Source organism: Equus caballus, chromosome 9, assembly GCF_041296265.1.
Source record: "Equus caballus isolate H_3958 breed thoroughbred chromosome 9, TB-T2T, whole genome shotgun sequence".
Taxonomy (NCBI): domain Eukaryota; kingdom Metazoa; phylum Chordata; class Mammalia; order Perissodactyla; family Equidae; genus Equus; species Equus caballus.
Window position 1 is genome coordinate 69,236,774 of NC_091692.1, and position 15,783 is coordinate 69,252,556.

At 39.8% G+C, this 15,783-nt stretch overlaps 1 protein-coding gene and 1 long non-coding RNA gene across 12 annotated transcripts in view; one reads left to right on the forward strand and one right to left on the reverse strand.

The window, feature by feature from the left end:
- Positions 1-15,783, reverse strand: part of SYBU (syntabulin) — a 109,632-nt gene that overhangs the window by 69,829 nt on the left and 24,020 nt on the right. The window contains exon 1 of one of the 11 annotated variants that reach the window (XM_070221706.1): positions 777-1,146. The exons of 7 other annotated variants lie outside the window; for them this stretch is intronic. The gene's annotated coding sequence lies outside the window, so the exon portion shown is untranslated. Of the gene's footprint in view, positions 1-776; positions 1,147-15,783 lie in introns of those variants that run through there. 3 more of the 11 variants (XM_023648866.2, XM_070221710.1, XM_070221709.1) reach the window with 3 other exon arrangements.
- Positions 943-15,783, forward strand: part of LOC138915427 (uncharacterized) — a 54,370-nt gene continuing 39,529 nt past the window's right edge. The window contains exons 1-2 of the long non-coding RNA XR_011421353.1: positions 943-1,044; positions 9,240-9,296. This is a non-coding gene — a long non-coding RNA (uncharacterized lncRNA). The remainder of the gene's footprint in view (positions 1,045-9,239; positions 9,297-15,783) is intronic.

Genomic DNA, 15,783 nt, shown 5'->3' on the forward strand with positions numbered 1-15,783 from the left:
AACGCCTCTTAGCTCTCTACTTTTGGAACCCAAGCTTGTTTTCCTACTGTTCTAAAAGGCCAGTTTTACAAATGATAATATCTATGTTGGCTTTAATTTCATTCAAGTGTTTCTCATGTCATTAAGGGAAATGTCTTATAACATTGGGATTATACCATCAAAGAGATATAATCTAATACAGCATATTATATTCATCTTTCATCTGTTTTAAAATATTCTCATGCATCATTTTCAGTTTCTACTTAAATACTTATTTTATTCTCTGGTTTTATGGTTTTGTGGCTTTTCCTTTAGAAATGAATGTAATGCTGGATTTTAGAAAACATCAACTGCTTTAGAAGGCCGGAACCCTTCAAGATTATAAATAATAGCACTCCCTTGACCTGGGAAGGAACAGGGGAGAGAGAGTATTGTAAATTGGGGGACGAGGAATGTGTTTATGTAATTATGCCCTCATATCTGGGGTAAATTATTTGATTCTTTGTTTATGTAAAATTTGTAATTAAATGCTTCATACCTCTCATTTGCACACAACTTTATATTTTCAGAGCTCTTTCACATATATAATCTTATTTGAGCCTCACAAAAATCCTGTGAGTTGTATGTGGCCAATCCCTGACACCAGAGAAGTGATGAAGGACAGGTTTTTATTGATAGAAACTCCCCAGACTGTGAACTTCACAGAAAAGACAATACAAATGCACGCAAAGAGAAAACATCATCACACAACAGAGACCCATCGCGGTCCCCCACATCCGCTCTTCCTCATGGCTCACCTGCGTATGCTGGGGCTTTCTCGGACTCTCTCAAGGCTGACAGAGCACCAGCTCCTAATCCTATGAGCTGTGCGAGCCAGTGCTGCCGTCTGTCTCAGTGACCCAGCGTTGGGCGATCTGCACAGCAACAAGGAGCAGCTGACGTGCTTTCCAACACGTCATGAAGAAAAGAAACTGCATTCTGGGGCATCTTGGGATTTTTTTATGGTAGGGTGGAGACCCATATTTTTCTTCCTAGGGAGACAGCTGTCCATTTTCCTGTAAAAGTGTGAGTAATCAACCCTCCTCTTATTGTATGTGGGTTATGATATGGTTAAGAGATTTTCAGGTTGTAAAACTGTAATGAGTAGAATTCTGCAAGATTACTCCCTGAGGAGGGGCCCAGAGAGGACCTGGGTCAGAGAGGGGAGAGGATAACCTATGGCAAGACCGGCTAGAACATTCATTGGGTTCAGAGTGTGTCAATTATCTCTGCTCTGCAAATGAATTTTCAGTCAGAGGCATCTCTCAGATGAAGAACAGGAATTAAGAGAACATCCAGACGAGGAGGCAGAGGTTGGGGGTTGTCAGCTCTGGAGGATGGTGAGGATACAGGCTTCTGCCTCCCTGATGGGGGAGCAGACACGAGGGAATCCTCCAAAAAGGCCATCTGCTGTTTATGGCCTTTTGTCCATTTGTGAGAATAGGGGAAGACACTAGCCAAAGACGTAGGTAGGGTGACTGTATTAAACAAACTGGGGACGCATGGTTGGACAAGTAGGTGTACACTTATTGCAGCAATAGAGTAGAATGATTGAAATTAGGATGCTCCCGAGAGTATGAGTGTAAAGATTGCCATCCCAGGCAGGAGAAACTGAGTCTTGACATTTATCTAATGACTAGACAAGACAGGGAGATGTGTGGGTCTTACAGACTTACAGAAAGGGCAAAGCAAGGGATCTACAAAGAAGACAAGGAAGACCTAAATCCAGAGGTTGAATACCGGGCCTGAGAGAAAAGCACCTTCCCTTCCCAGGAGACCAAGAGACCAGAAAGGATAAGAAGGACAGGGCAGTTGAAAGCTGCCTGAACCCAGCGGGGTGGCTACCTAGAGAGGAGACAGGAGCGGAGGCCAAAACTCTTCTCAGACGTGGCAGGGGCAGAGCAGGTACCCCAGCTTAGAGGCTCCAAGGGACTCCTTCAGCATCCACAGCAGCCTAGGCTTAGACATTTATAAAGAAATTTATAATCTGGGTTCCCAGAAAGCAGATCTGTGGCTAGATTTGAGTTACATTAAGATAAAAGAATCTGTTCTCCATTATATCATTTCTTTCCAGGACTTTTTACTTGTTTTCCCTTCAACTTTCCGGTAAAGATTTATTTTAGAATTCTGCCTTTATTTCTGCTAAAAGATGGGAGGAAAATAGGAGGATTTTGAGATTGTCTACTCAAAGGACAAGAGCAGTATTGCAAAATAGAGCAGAGTGCCCCGAGAGACCAACTACTGTGATGGCAGCTACAGGGGCGGGGGAAACCTGGAAGCATCAACCAACTGGACCGCTGGGGTGGGTGTGTATGTGTGTGTGTGTGTTTGTCTACCTCTGCAGTTCTAAGTTGTAGAGCTGAGGACAGCTGTGCATGAGTGTGTATCTCTGCAGTTGTAAGTTGTAGAGCTGAGGACAGGTGTGTGTGTTTGGGTGTGTGTGTGTACCTCTGCAGTTGTAAATTACAGTTGTATGTGTGTGTCCCTCTGTAGTTGTAACTTGTAGAGCTGAGGACAGCTCTGTGTGTGTGAGTCTGTGTGTGTACCTCTGCAGTTGTAAGCTGTAAAGCTGAGAACAGCTCTGTGTGTGTGTGTGTCTGCACTTGTAAGTTGTGGAGCTGAGGACAGCTGTGTGTGTGTGTATCTCTGCAGTTCTAAGTTGTAGAGCTGAGGACAGCTCTGTGTGTGTCTGCAATTGTAAGTTGTGTAGCTGAGGACAGCTGTGTGTGTGTATCTCTGCAGTTGTAAGCTGTAGAGCTGAGGACAGTTTTGATTGCTGCCTTATTTCCACCTCCCAGGCCATTCCTGTGAACCATTTTCCCTTGTCACCTGAAATCTCGTGACCCAGTGAGTAAATATAGCCCTAGCTATGTAATTGTAGCTCCTCTCCAATCCGCTGCAGAAAATTCTGTAGGAAGATAAATCCAGAATTTGAGAATCTGGCCTACATTATTTCATCTGCCCATGTGTCCTCTCTAGCTATTTCTAGAATGCTGTGTAATCAAAGAGAGAAAAAAAGTACTTTTTAAAAAAACATAACTTTAACATTTTCTTTTTAAAGGTACTAAAACCACATCATCAAAATTTTGGAAAATAAAAGAAAAATATTCCTCATCATCTTATTGACCTAACACCAATTATCCATATTCCTTCTGTTAGCATTTTTGTATATTCGGTTTCAGGCTTATCTACTGTGCATCAAAAACAGCACTGTTAAAATGAGAATAGGATTCTAAGTGACTTATGGCATTTTGGGCCATTGACGCCATCACATCTGGCTGTTTCCAGATGGCCGTGATAGGCTAGCACACCCCTTTTTTTTTCCCATGAAGTCACTCACCTCTGTCCTCTGATCGAGCACTGATCTGAGATGGGAGCTCTCAGTCCTCCTAACCATTGTTGACAAACAGCTGGGGCTGCTGCCGGAAGCTCAGAAGTCTAAGGGTGGCTTCCCAGGTCCCTGGCCCTGGTGGCAACTGGACCAGGCAAAAGTTTCAAGAAGAGCTGCTGGTGGTGGAGAATTAGCAAATTCAAGACCGGAGAAGGCTGGTAGAAAAACACCTGTGTCTCCTTCTATTCAGAAGCCCAGCTACAGGCTGCCATAGTGTGAGGCTAATTCAAAGGAGAGCAGAAAGTGAAATGAGTTCCCTGAAGTCTGCAAAGAGATCTGTGACGAAAAAATGTAGTTTAATGAAGGACACAGATTCTCAAGTCCCATAGGTCTGGTTTTGAGTCCTTCTTTGCCTCTTTCTGACTCTGTGACCTTAGACAAGTTGTTCAACCCCTCCAGGATTCAGCATGTGATAAGTGCACGCTCAAAAAAGAAGTAAGGAAGGAAAGGAGAAAGATCAGGTTGCACCAGTTAATGTCTTTGGGCAAATTGACTTCTCTGATCCTCATTTTCTCACCTATAAAATAGGCTTAATAACAGTAATTAGCTCATAACACTGTTGCAAAGATTAGACAAGAATCCATGCAAAGCCTACTATTTATGTCTGGCACATGGTTATAGCTTAATAGATATCGTCTCTCCCCCAGGATCAAACTATTAAAACTACCACTGCAGCCTCCTGCTTGCTTGTTTCCCATTCTCCTCATTGTAAAGATTTTTATTTTAACTTTTATTAAGGAGAAATATTGTCTTCCCCAAATGACTTCTGAGATACAAATAAAGAAACTGAATTTCTCATTAGAAAAGATGTTGACAGGACTTTTCTTCCTAAAGGTAGATCAAAAAGGTTAGAGGAGAAGGCATGATAAATGCCCAGATACCTATCATTCATTCATCCATTCATTCATCCATCAGTGTTCATTTCATTCCTATTCTGAGTCAGTCACTGGCTCAGATACTGGCTGATACTGGTTCCAGAGTATTCAAAGATCAACAGTGTTTCCTGTCCTCAAGTATCTCTCAGTCTAATTAATAGAGATGTGGGCATGACCATCAGCTGTCACACTATTCATTGTGTGAGCACCATGACAGATGAATGCCCTGAGGGCGTGCCGGCATCTGAATCAGACTGGGGTCTGAGACTCCCAGGGGTGAGTTTTGAGATGAATTTTGAAGGATGAGTAGGTTCTATTATAATTTTAGCTCCTGCAGAGTTTCTTTCTCTTTACTGCTCCTCTCTCCTCTCCACTCCTCCTCCCAGCCGCTCCCTACCTCTCTTCCTCCCACTTTGAGAGACTTCTGCTGCCCCACATACTGGGCCCCAGTGGATTCATGCAGAGAGAGCAGCTCTGGGTTTCCCCTTGAATTTTTACTGTCTGACTGTATGCTTCTGGAAGAGAGAGATTTTGTCTCAGAGTTTTGATTACCTAGCACAGCAACAAGCACTGTACCTGGTGCTTCAATCAATATTTTGTTAATTAGCAATATTATTAAAAATTTCAAGAACACCATGTTATACTGCCACCTACTGGTTCATTAGTGAATTTTTCTTCTGACGGATAAACTCTCAAGTCTTCAAAAACAAATCCTAGTGCCTTTATTCAAATTTTCAGCACTTTCAGAAAGCTTTCAAAGGTTAAGCCTATGCATACCAATGAATAGAATCAATAATGGGTATGGGACAATGAGCATGTACTTTGTGGTCTGATAGACCAAACTCTGATAGTTCCAAACACTTTTCTTCTCTTTATCTGCTGAGCCACTATAGACAAGCAACGTAACACATATTTGTAAGACATATTCAGATAATCACTACTTTATATATTCCCAGGTCTACTTTTTTTAAATTAATAGACTTTATATTTTTTGAGCAGTTCTGAGTTTACAAAAAATTAAGCAGAAAGTACAGAGAGCTCCCATATACCCCTTCACCAAGATCTATTTTTTATCTCTGGACACGATCCATTCCCTGTCTACCTGATTAATTAAGCGTAATTATACGCTATGTCTGAAGAAGGTGCAAACAAGTCCCTTTGAAACGGATCTACACCTCCTCCTCTTCCCCATACCCCTTGCCTGTTTGGTTTGCCTCCAAGGTCTTCTAAGTCTCCATTGTGGACTCAACACCAAGACTTCTGGATCTTTCTTGGATAGTCCTAACAGCACTACCTCTCCTCTGACCTGAAGTTGAGCATGGGAGAAACCCCACAACCGTGCAGATGAGTGACACTGCTAGCACCGGCTCTCTAACTGCAGTGGGGCCTCAGTGCTGCCTGGCAATCATTTTATGCCCCTTCGTCAGCATTCTCTCCTATTCTCCACGGGGTCTATTTGAATCCGCCACACCTCAAACCTCCCAGCCTAACACCTCAACCCTCGCACTATGCAGATGCCCTTATCCTGACTGACAGACAAAATAGAAGCTATTAAGAGAACTCTTTCAATCTCCTGCCTTCAAACCTACAGATTCCCCTGCTTCCACCCCACCCTTTCCATTTCCGGTCCTTTAGAATGGAAGTTGTACCTTTTCTGTACAGGGGTAATTTCTTTACCTGGGCTTTGGATTCCATCCTTTCCCACCTCTTAAGGGAAGTTATCTCATCAGTTAGTCCTTCTAAGTCTCCAGGTTTCTATTTCTTTATCTATAAAATGGAATAAACACAGTACCTATCTCACAGGGTTATTGTGAGCATCAGCGGAGTTAATATACATGAAGAACTTGGAAGAGTGCCTGGTGTATATTAAACATTCAGTGAGTGTTAGCGTTCTTATTAGCTATTTTTTTTTATAATGTGGACATTCTTTTCTATCAGACACTTCAAATCAGCATTTAAACATGCTGAAACCTTTCCCAACTAAATAAATGACTCTCCTAAACTCTTGGATCTTTCCAGTTGCTTCTCCCCATTCATCATCAGCTTTCTGAAAGAGTCTATACTCACGTCTCACACTCTCCCTGCCTCTTCACCCAGCCCACTCCACTCACATACGTGTACCTACCATTTTGCCAAGTAGCTCTTGCCCAAAGGCACAAATTACGTCCATGTGGTTTAATCTCATGGCTAGTTTTCATCTTAACCTTGATCTCGTCAGCTTTTAGCACAGTTAAACACTTGCACATTTTTGAAAACTACTTTCCTTCCGTAACGCACCCTCCTGTTTTTTCTGCTTCTCGGTATCCATTCAGGCTATTCCTTAAACGTTGGTGTTCCTCAGTTTCCAGCCCTGATCCCCTTATGTTTTCATCCTGCCCTCCCTCCCTAAGTACTATCTTTCTTTGTAAATGCTTCAGTTACTACTTATAATCAGTTCTCCCATAAATTCTATAAATCCACATCCTTATTCCATGACTATTTCATAATCCATCTGGAAATGTCGGCTTTTATATCCCACAGGGTCCACACACTCACTATATTCCAAACTGAATTCATCACATTTCCTCTAAAAGTTGATCTTCCTTCTGTGTTCCCTAATAAATGCTGTCATCATGCACACCCAGGAAGCTGGATGACATTCTTAACTCTTTTCTCTCTCACCTTTACAATTAATCGGAACCTAAATCGTTCTTGCTCTGTCTCTTAATTATCTTTAAAATGCGTTCATCTCTCTGCCAGCTCTTCCTGCCTGGATTTCTAACCTGGCCTACAGACTTCCCCCTTCAGTACATTTTTAAATAGTAGCCAGAATAGTCTCTTTAACGTGCAAACCTGATTATCCCCATACCATCCTGCATCCCTCCTGCCCCAGCTGAAACCCTTCAATGCTCACCACTGCCCTCAAAAAAAAGTTCATACCCTAATGTGTGATTTACAAGATCCCTCATGGTCTAATCCTTGCCTTCTACCTTTCACCTTCACAAATGTTGTTCCTTCTACCCAGAACACTCTTCCCAATCTCAAACCTCCATCTCCCACCACCACCGTCCAGTTCCTATTGCCCTCCATGTGTATTCCCTGGAAAATCTGATTTATCAGAGTCATGGAATTTACTCCAGTCTTGAGTGTGAAAGAGAAGAGAATCGTTTCTGGCTTCGGAAATGCTTTCTGCTGGAACTATACAGGTGTATAGTATCATGGAATGATAAAGCCATATGAAAGATATGATGCGCATGGAAGCTGTGGTTGCTGTTGGGTTTGTAACATGAGTTGAAGAGTAAGTCAAAACATTTTTTTAGCGATCAAGTGAAATACTGACTTCCAAATTGATATAACCTGAAAAGCTTCTGCAAAAGAAAATAGATACGTTTCATCCCATTTATTATAAAATATTAATCTTAGCTTCATTATTTTAATGGACTCACTTCTCTTGAGTGAGAATTCAAAGAATTCTCTTTGAAAAAGTATTCCCATGATTCCTTATTATAGTTCTTTCTCTTGCTTTCCCCTACCACTTATTTGACTTTTAGTATTAAAATAGAAAACAATTCTAGATGAGGATTTATTTTGTAAAAAGACACATTTATATATATATAATATATATATATATTTTTTTTTTTTTGAGGAAGATTAGCCCTGAGCTAACTACTGCCAATCCTCCTCTTTTTTTGCTGAGGAAGACTGGCCCTGAGCTAACATCCATGCCCATCTTCCATTACTTTATACGTGGGACGCCTACCACAGCATGGTGTTTGCCAAGCAATGCCATGTCCACACCCAGAATCTGAACTGGCGAACCTCGGGCCGACGAGAAGCGGAACGTGCGAACTTAACTGTTGCGCCACCGGGCCGGGCCCCACATTTGCTATGTTTATTGTTATAATAAACTCAGGAAAATTCTACTTTTGCCAATTTTGAAACTTGAAAAGATTTATTAAACAGTTACTTGGCCAAGAGAATGCTAGAAAACCCCACAATACAAACCCTTTTTAAATACACTTGAGAGCAGCCAATTTCCTAATGTCTGAGATGCTAAGTAGAGAAGTGTGGCTTGTTAAAACCAATGTGCTTACGTCTCCCATAGCAAACACTTATAATTTTTGCATATAAATTACGAACTTTTTTGCCTACATTAATATCAGTAGTCCCCTCCACACAGATCTAAATTCAGAAATACCTCTATAGGAAAGGACTGTGAAATGTTGCCAATGGGAAATAAATACAGAATTAAGAATCTTCTGTCTTTCATTTTTGGCTTTTAATTATGCAATAATGAATATCTGAAAAATATTATTTTAAAATATTCATCACAAAACACAATGGAGATGAGCAAATAATAATTAGGCAGTTTGTACAATGCTTACCTAAAAATTGCCTTACAGAGTTATACTTTTACTGCTGCAAATCCTACCCTGTGAATTCCAGGCTTTTTATTAATGAGCAATTTTATGTATTCAACATAAAATACTTTCCATGCTATGTACCAAGAACCCTGGTAAATATTGGGAAAAATGTAAGTAGTTTGCCATAGCAGTAAGAGTAGGTGTGATTTTTTATTTTACTCTGTGCCCTTGCACAGAGCCCAAGCAGTGTTTGGAGTGTTATGTGGCCATGGAGAATAAAGGTAAAATGATGACCTCCACCCAAATATTAAGCCATGTTTTGGGCAAGTTTTAAATAATAAAATAAAAGATGATCATTTTAACTCTTATAGGTCTAATGACATGCCTCATTTAACATTAGTATGGAGATACTTCAATTTCTAGCTTTAAACTATATTTTAGGATAAACCAAGAATAGAAAAAAAAACAGAAAAGAAGTATGACAGAAGAATCCTATTTATTAATACAAACCAAACACTGTATTTTTTTCTTTAAAATTGAGAAATGTGGTTAAGTGAAAATCAAGGAAGGCTTTTTTTCCCCTTGGCTGAATCCCTTGAATTTCTTTTCCAGAGAGTGCTGCTGTTTCTACAAACATTGCAAACTAAATGGACACACAGCCCCTTCACGGTAGGAAACGTACTCACTTGATTTTATTTCGCCCTAGTAGCTGTATTATTACACTCTACTACGGACTGCTCACTTCTCCCTAGCTGAGATATATAGCGAGAGATAACAGTGATTTACAGAGGGGGTTTGAGCAGAAAATTCTGTTTCGTTTTTATCAGAAGGAATATGGTTCTCCTTCAAAACTGACGTTTTTCAGATGGTCTTTTGCCAGAAGGTAATTTGTTTGTTCTGGTGAGCTTTAATCAGAAAAGGTTGACGGCAGGTCCGTAGTTATAGACTCCTGGCATTGGGCCTTTCATAAAAATGTGCATTAGATATTCAAGCCCTGTCTCAAGCATTCTATTCCTGTAACCTGACTTCATCCTTTCCTTTCCACCGTTGCCACTGATACTGGAAATGACTGCAGAATACAAATCATATGATAAATATTTGGGAATTTGTCTTTGTAGTTTTTCAGCATCACTGCCAAACTCCTTGCCTAGAGAGCTGTGTGAGGCTTTTCAATCTGAAACCTTTGAGCGATCCTGTTCTCTAGCCAACTGGGAAGCAACCACATGATGTAACTGTAGCAGCCCTTCAAAGGGATTAATAAACATTTCAAGTTCTTTGACTCCATATTCTTTTAAGGCTTGCTTATTTGTTGGTCATATATTTGTGTCCAATAATTGGAAGCACCAGGATGCGTATTCTTTATGGACACCTCCAAAATGTGATATGCACAGTCTTAAGTTGCATTAGTATAAATGAAGATTCGTTCCCTAAAAATTTTAATCACAATGCTATCCCCCGTTTAGTCTGATCCTTCTAAAAGATGCTACCTTTGAATTTCTTTCTGCATTCACCAGTAAATCACTGAATGCACCATACAAAGTCCCTTTCTTGATCCTCTTGAGGCTAAGATAGCACTTCTTGAGAAGTGATGTGGCAAACAGCCAATCACACTGTGCTAGAAGAGAGCACCATCTGGAGAGTAGGTCTAACAACTCAAGGATGAGTAGAAGATGTAGGACACATTTTAGGCTAGTTAATATCCTCAGGTAGCTCTAGATTCTCATTTGTAGGACAGGACTTGTAATTTTCTCAGCGACCAGGCTTTCAAACTGAGGCACGAACACAGGAAATATGTAAAGGTGGACTTTGCCTGCCTTGTTTTTATGCTGTAACCGGTGCATTCCATCTGCTTCCTTTAATGTTGTTAAACAGTCTTCCACAAACTCAGCTAATGTTTTTATTTCACAAAGACGCCATGGGCTGTTTGATGTAAGTCAAAGAGAAGTAAGTCTGGCAAAAATGTTAACAGAGCCAGTGTTTTAAATGTGTTTGGGCAGCACCTAGCTCTCCAAATGGTGACTAAGGCAAGGTATTAAAATCTGGAAGAGCATTTCCTGCTTGAACAGGTCAGAAGCTTCTCTCTTCATTTGGAGATTAGATCTAATACTGTCACCCATTAAACCAATATGCTTGTTATTTACACCCACTCCAAGTTCTGAAACTGCGTTAAGAATGATATTCTTCAAACCTCTGCATTCACCTGCTTGGCCTCTTTTAAACTCAATAATTTAACATTTGGCAAAGCTATCTTATCCACATAGAACGTATACATCATTTTGCAGTCACTAGCACTTTTTTCAGACCCATTAACAAGAATGGAAAAGTACTGGGCTTGCTAAACAATGATCATCAGAAGTTTGATGACTTTTCCAACGATGTGGGCGAGCCTTATATTTACTTTCAGAAAGGCAGTCTCATCTGAAAGTCCACTCCCTGATGGGCTTCTAGTTGGGCAATGAGAGAAAATAAGCCAGGGGAGTTTCCAGTTTGGCCATTGTGTCGGCAATAACAAACAACACGACAATCTGCTGCCTCTTGTTTGCTGCAGCTCCCACAAGACGTCTATTCAGGACTGCCAAATTCAAGTTCTCCAGTGGAACAGGGGTGGGGATTTTTCAAAGCTGATAGCTCTTTGTTGCATTTCATGCCTGTTTATTTACATTGTCCTTTTCAATGAGGAGCCCATGATGTCGTTGACAAAAGCAGAACTATATTTCACAATGGCCCAACTGGAATTTTTTCTTTAGACACAGAGAACAAGAAATTTTACCAGATTCATGGTGCTCTTCACCTCTGCCTGCCGTTCTTAACCCTCCTCACACCAGGAGCCATTCTGTTGTTCCCTTCTACTCCTGTTTTTCACTTAGTTTTTTCCCTCTTTTCCAAATCTTACAGCTCTTTTGCACTTCCCTGGACATACGTGCAATCTAGTGAACTGTCAGTATAAGAAGGGGAAAACACATATTTATCATTATCAGTTAGTTTTAGAAATAGAAGTGGGTGTTTTTGTAAAACTGTTTCTCAAGTCAGTTTTTAAAAAATTATACTGATAAGATTCTAAATACATCTGTCATGTGAAACAGACATGCTGCATAGAAGAGGACAAAAAAATTAATTTTGCTTCTATATCAACCCGAATGTTTATGAATCAAGCTTCCAATTAGCCAAAGAGCTCTGATGATATAACTCTAAAATATACCTAGTTCTGAGCATCTTCTGGCAGTATCCATTTGGCTTCATTTATTTTAATAAGAAATATATAGAAAGACATCTTTCCACATTGATTTCAAATTTAAAATAAAACCAGAACCATGTTTTTTGTTTATAAATCAAAAAAATAAAAGCTCTGTTACTTGTAGCCTAGGAAGGGAGTTGGTCCACAGTTATTTATAAATTCTTTAATTTTTTTCCATTTACAATTATAATAAATGACCTCAGCACTATGGTAAGAAGTTACAAATTATTTTAACATCTATTTTATTATTTATATATATTGGAAATATGAGTATATCACAAACTTTCTGGACAGTGCACTTAACTGTATCAGTATTGTGTTTTATTTCAAATAATCTAGTTAGAGTTCCCAACTGTTGTCTGATATTTTAATATTCACACTGGCCATTTTTCACTGCTAAGGTTTATTTTCTATGGCTCAAATGCAAATATATTTCCAAGTGTAGTGTGGCTAGCCTGTCTAACTGTTTGAAGGATTATTATCTGCCCAAGCATAGGAAAACTTTTAATTCAGAGCTAAAGAAAACAATAAAGTGATTGACAAGAAATGATAGGAATTAAAAATAAGTTAAAAGCAATAACTAAATAAAAATAAATAAGACACATTAATTAATATCATTTTCTACTCACTTAACAAGGATTAAAAAATATATATATATATTTTTTAAAGATTTTATTTTTTCCTTTTTCTCCCCAAAGCCCCCCGGTACATAGTTGTGTATTCTTCGTTGTGGGTCCTTCTAGTTGTGGCATGTGGGACGCTGCCTCAGCGTGGTCTGATGAGCAGTGCCATGTCCGCGCCCAGGATTCGAACTGACGAAACACTGGGCCGCCTGCAGCGGAGCGCGCGAACTTAACCACTCGGCCACGGGACGAGCCCCTAAAAAATATTTTTGACATCACCATCTGACTCTAATCTCCAAATTGTTTTCCACTAAACAAATGTTTACTGAATATTTATTCTGACTCTGATACTGCTTTTACTTATGACAAATAAAAGGGAGGTCCTCATTCCACAGTGAAAGGAGCTGGAAAAGACATGGATTGCTGGGAGTTATCAAAGGAAATTCTGGAAACATGCAAGGAACAGGGATCTGTCCATGTATGTATCTATAGTCGCTGCCTCTGGAAATACAATGCAATTCTCGATACCATATCCCAAGAACCATAAGATAAAACAGGAGAAGATTGAAGCTAAAGTGATTAAATGGAAAATGGGAAACTAAAATGGAAAAAAGGAGTGAGGATCTTGTATGAGGGGACTAAATCTACAAGGATTCTAATCCGGAAAGGGAAAGCTGAGTGGCTTTTGGACAGAAGTGTGTACACCATACAGTGTATAGATCTAGTGATCTCAGACTTGTCCACTCAGCAAATGCTGGAATATGAGTACTGAGGAAGCACCTCCTGACCCTTGAGAAAGTTAAGACAGAGTCAGTGGTTTCTGAAGTGCAGAGAAGCTCCCTGGTGGAGGTAGCGAACAGCTAAAGAAACTATTGGGTATGGAAAGGAAATTCTAGAGTGGCAATTTGTAAATAAAAAATTATGATATTTATATATGGAATGAAACCAGTGCATAACTTTGCTCCCAAATCAGATGTCTGGTGCCACCCATGTAAGTGCTGTGAGAATGAGAACCCCATAAGGCAGGCCTAGACAGTGGTGTCCTGGCATGTACAAGGTACTGTAAGAGAGTGCAGTTTACATGTGCCTGGATAATACAGAATAGTTTTAACTCAACCAAATGGAGAAATGGCTTTAAAAAGTGCCCTGCAAAGGAAGTGCAGATTGAAGTTCATGCTGAGAGTGCAAGGAGAACCAGAAAATGACAGAGCTGCCTCTTCTCCCAGTGTGAACTCTTCATCAACTACATTATCAAGTGAAAACAATGGAAAATCATTTATATATACTCAAGGCGCATGCTCAAAAACTGTGCTATAATAGAGGTATGTGATGAAGGAAGTTTGTAGAGCGCTGGCCCAGGGTCGTATAACATGAAATACCAATATGCACGCTTATCAAATCCATTACCTCCAAGCAGTAATATCTACTGAACCATTGCAATCTTTGATATCGCTGCTATGTTCTCTTCTCTTGAGAACTTTTGATTTCTCTGTGATGCTTACATGCCAAATTTAGATGTCCAGCCTGTCCAAGGTGAGGTCTCTCATCTCCATATCTCACCTGGACACGTCTACTTGGAAATACTCCTGTCTCAAACTCAAACTTTATCTCAAATATTAGTCATTATTTCTTGTTCTCCCCAAATTAGCTCCTCATCCCAAATTTACCTATGTCACCCTCATTTCTTTAGGGCATGAGATGGAGAATAGCATAGACGTTAAGAGCACGGGATTTGAATCAAGGCTGCCTGGATTAAAATTTCTGCTCAGCTGTGACTTTGGACAAGTTACATTTCCTCTATGAATCTGTTTCCTCGTCTACAAAATGGGGGAAATACTAGTGCTTACATCAATAAATGCATCAGGAAACTCAGGAAAATCCACGCAGAGCACACAAAACACTGTCTGGCTCAGAGCAAATGCTCAAAAAACATTAGCTATTATTATTTTTAACCTGTGCTCAAAACTCTGAGGTCATTTTTGACCATCTCATCCGCATCTTTTAATCTTCTGTTTTCAGACAGTCACTGAGTTCTGTTTCCTCTCAAAAGCTGCCCCTGGTCTAGTCCCGTGGCCACTGCCCTAGAGAGACACATCCTCCAACTTAGGCTAAGGCCAACACTCTGTGACATGATCTTCCTTTTGCAGTCTCTCCTCGACTCGATTCTGTTTCCAGACAGGGCCACCTGGGTCTAACCTTACCATAGGAATCATCCTGTGGACACTCTCCTCAAATCTTTACGGGCAATCTGACATCTACCAGAACATAAATGTAAATCATACCTCTGGCTTTAACAGCCTTCAAAGTAGGCTTTACTTTGCAAACTTCCTTGGTTGTCCCAGCCTGCTTTCAGTTTTCTTTCTCTGAACTAAAGTAACTGTTGCACAGAACTTAGCACTCACTCGCCATTTGTTTTCTAATTATCTGTTTGTCTTTTCTTCTCAACCCTGAAGGCAAAGCAATAGGTATTTTACTTTCTTTTTTACCTTCCCAAAGCACCTGGCCCCAAATACAGTAAACAGATTGTTAATACACACTTGTTGATCAGTTGATTAAAATATTTTACAATATAGAAAAAGTAATGGATGCTATTTATCACGGGTTATGACGAGAAACTTGGATCTGGGAGATACTCCTGATTTTTAAGGTGGAAATCAGGAAAACAGTTACCCTCTTCTTCAACACCACGTTTAATGCCGCTGTTAGGGATTTCACAAATATTAAGTGAATTATATCAGGGAACAGAAATACAAAGAGGCATAAAACTCAGTCTCTTCTCTGTCTCCTTCACTCATATCTTACTTGGGGTGGGGAGGAGGTCAAGTTCATAAAAATATTTGAATAAAACAAGGGAATAGGGACAGAGATAGGACTGACTTCGACAGGGACAATAAAGGATAGAATGGGATAGGATAGTCTCTGGGTCAGACCTAATATGACATTTCCTAGGTATCATCTGTCATGTTTAACTCTTACAACGGGCTTAAATATTCTAATTTCGGTTAGTCAGTGCATGTGTGTATAATAGTAATGAATCAACTAGGCTTTTGAATTTGGTCACTGAGTGCATAATTTTGAAAAAATAAGTTACAGTTAACATATGACCAAACTAATGTTTGATAGAAGTGCTTTCTTTGTTTGTTTTAAAGTGTGATCTAATTAAAATTAAAATATTCCGGAGGGTACTTTATTATCCATCTTTGTCTTTCCTTCTCTGTAGTACACTTTTTACTTTAAGTTCTCTTTTTTGCTCTCATTTTCTAGTCTTCAACTTGTCTCCCAAGGTTATATTTTCCAG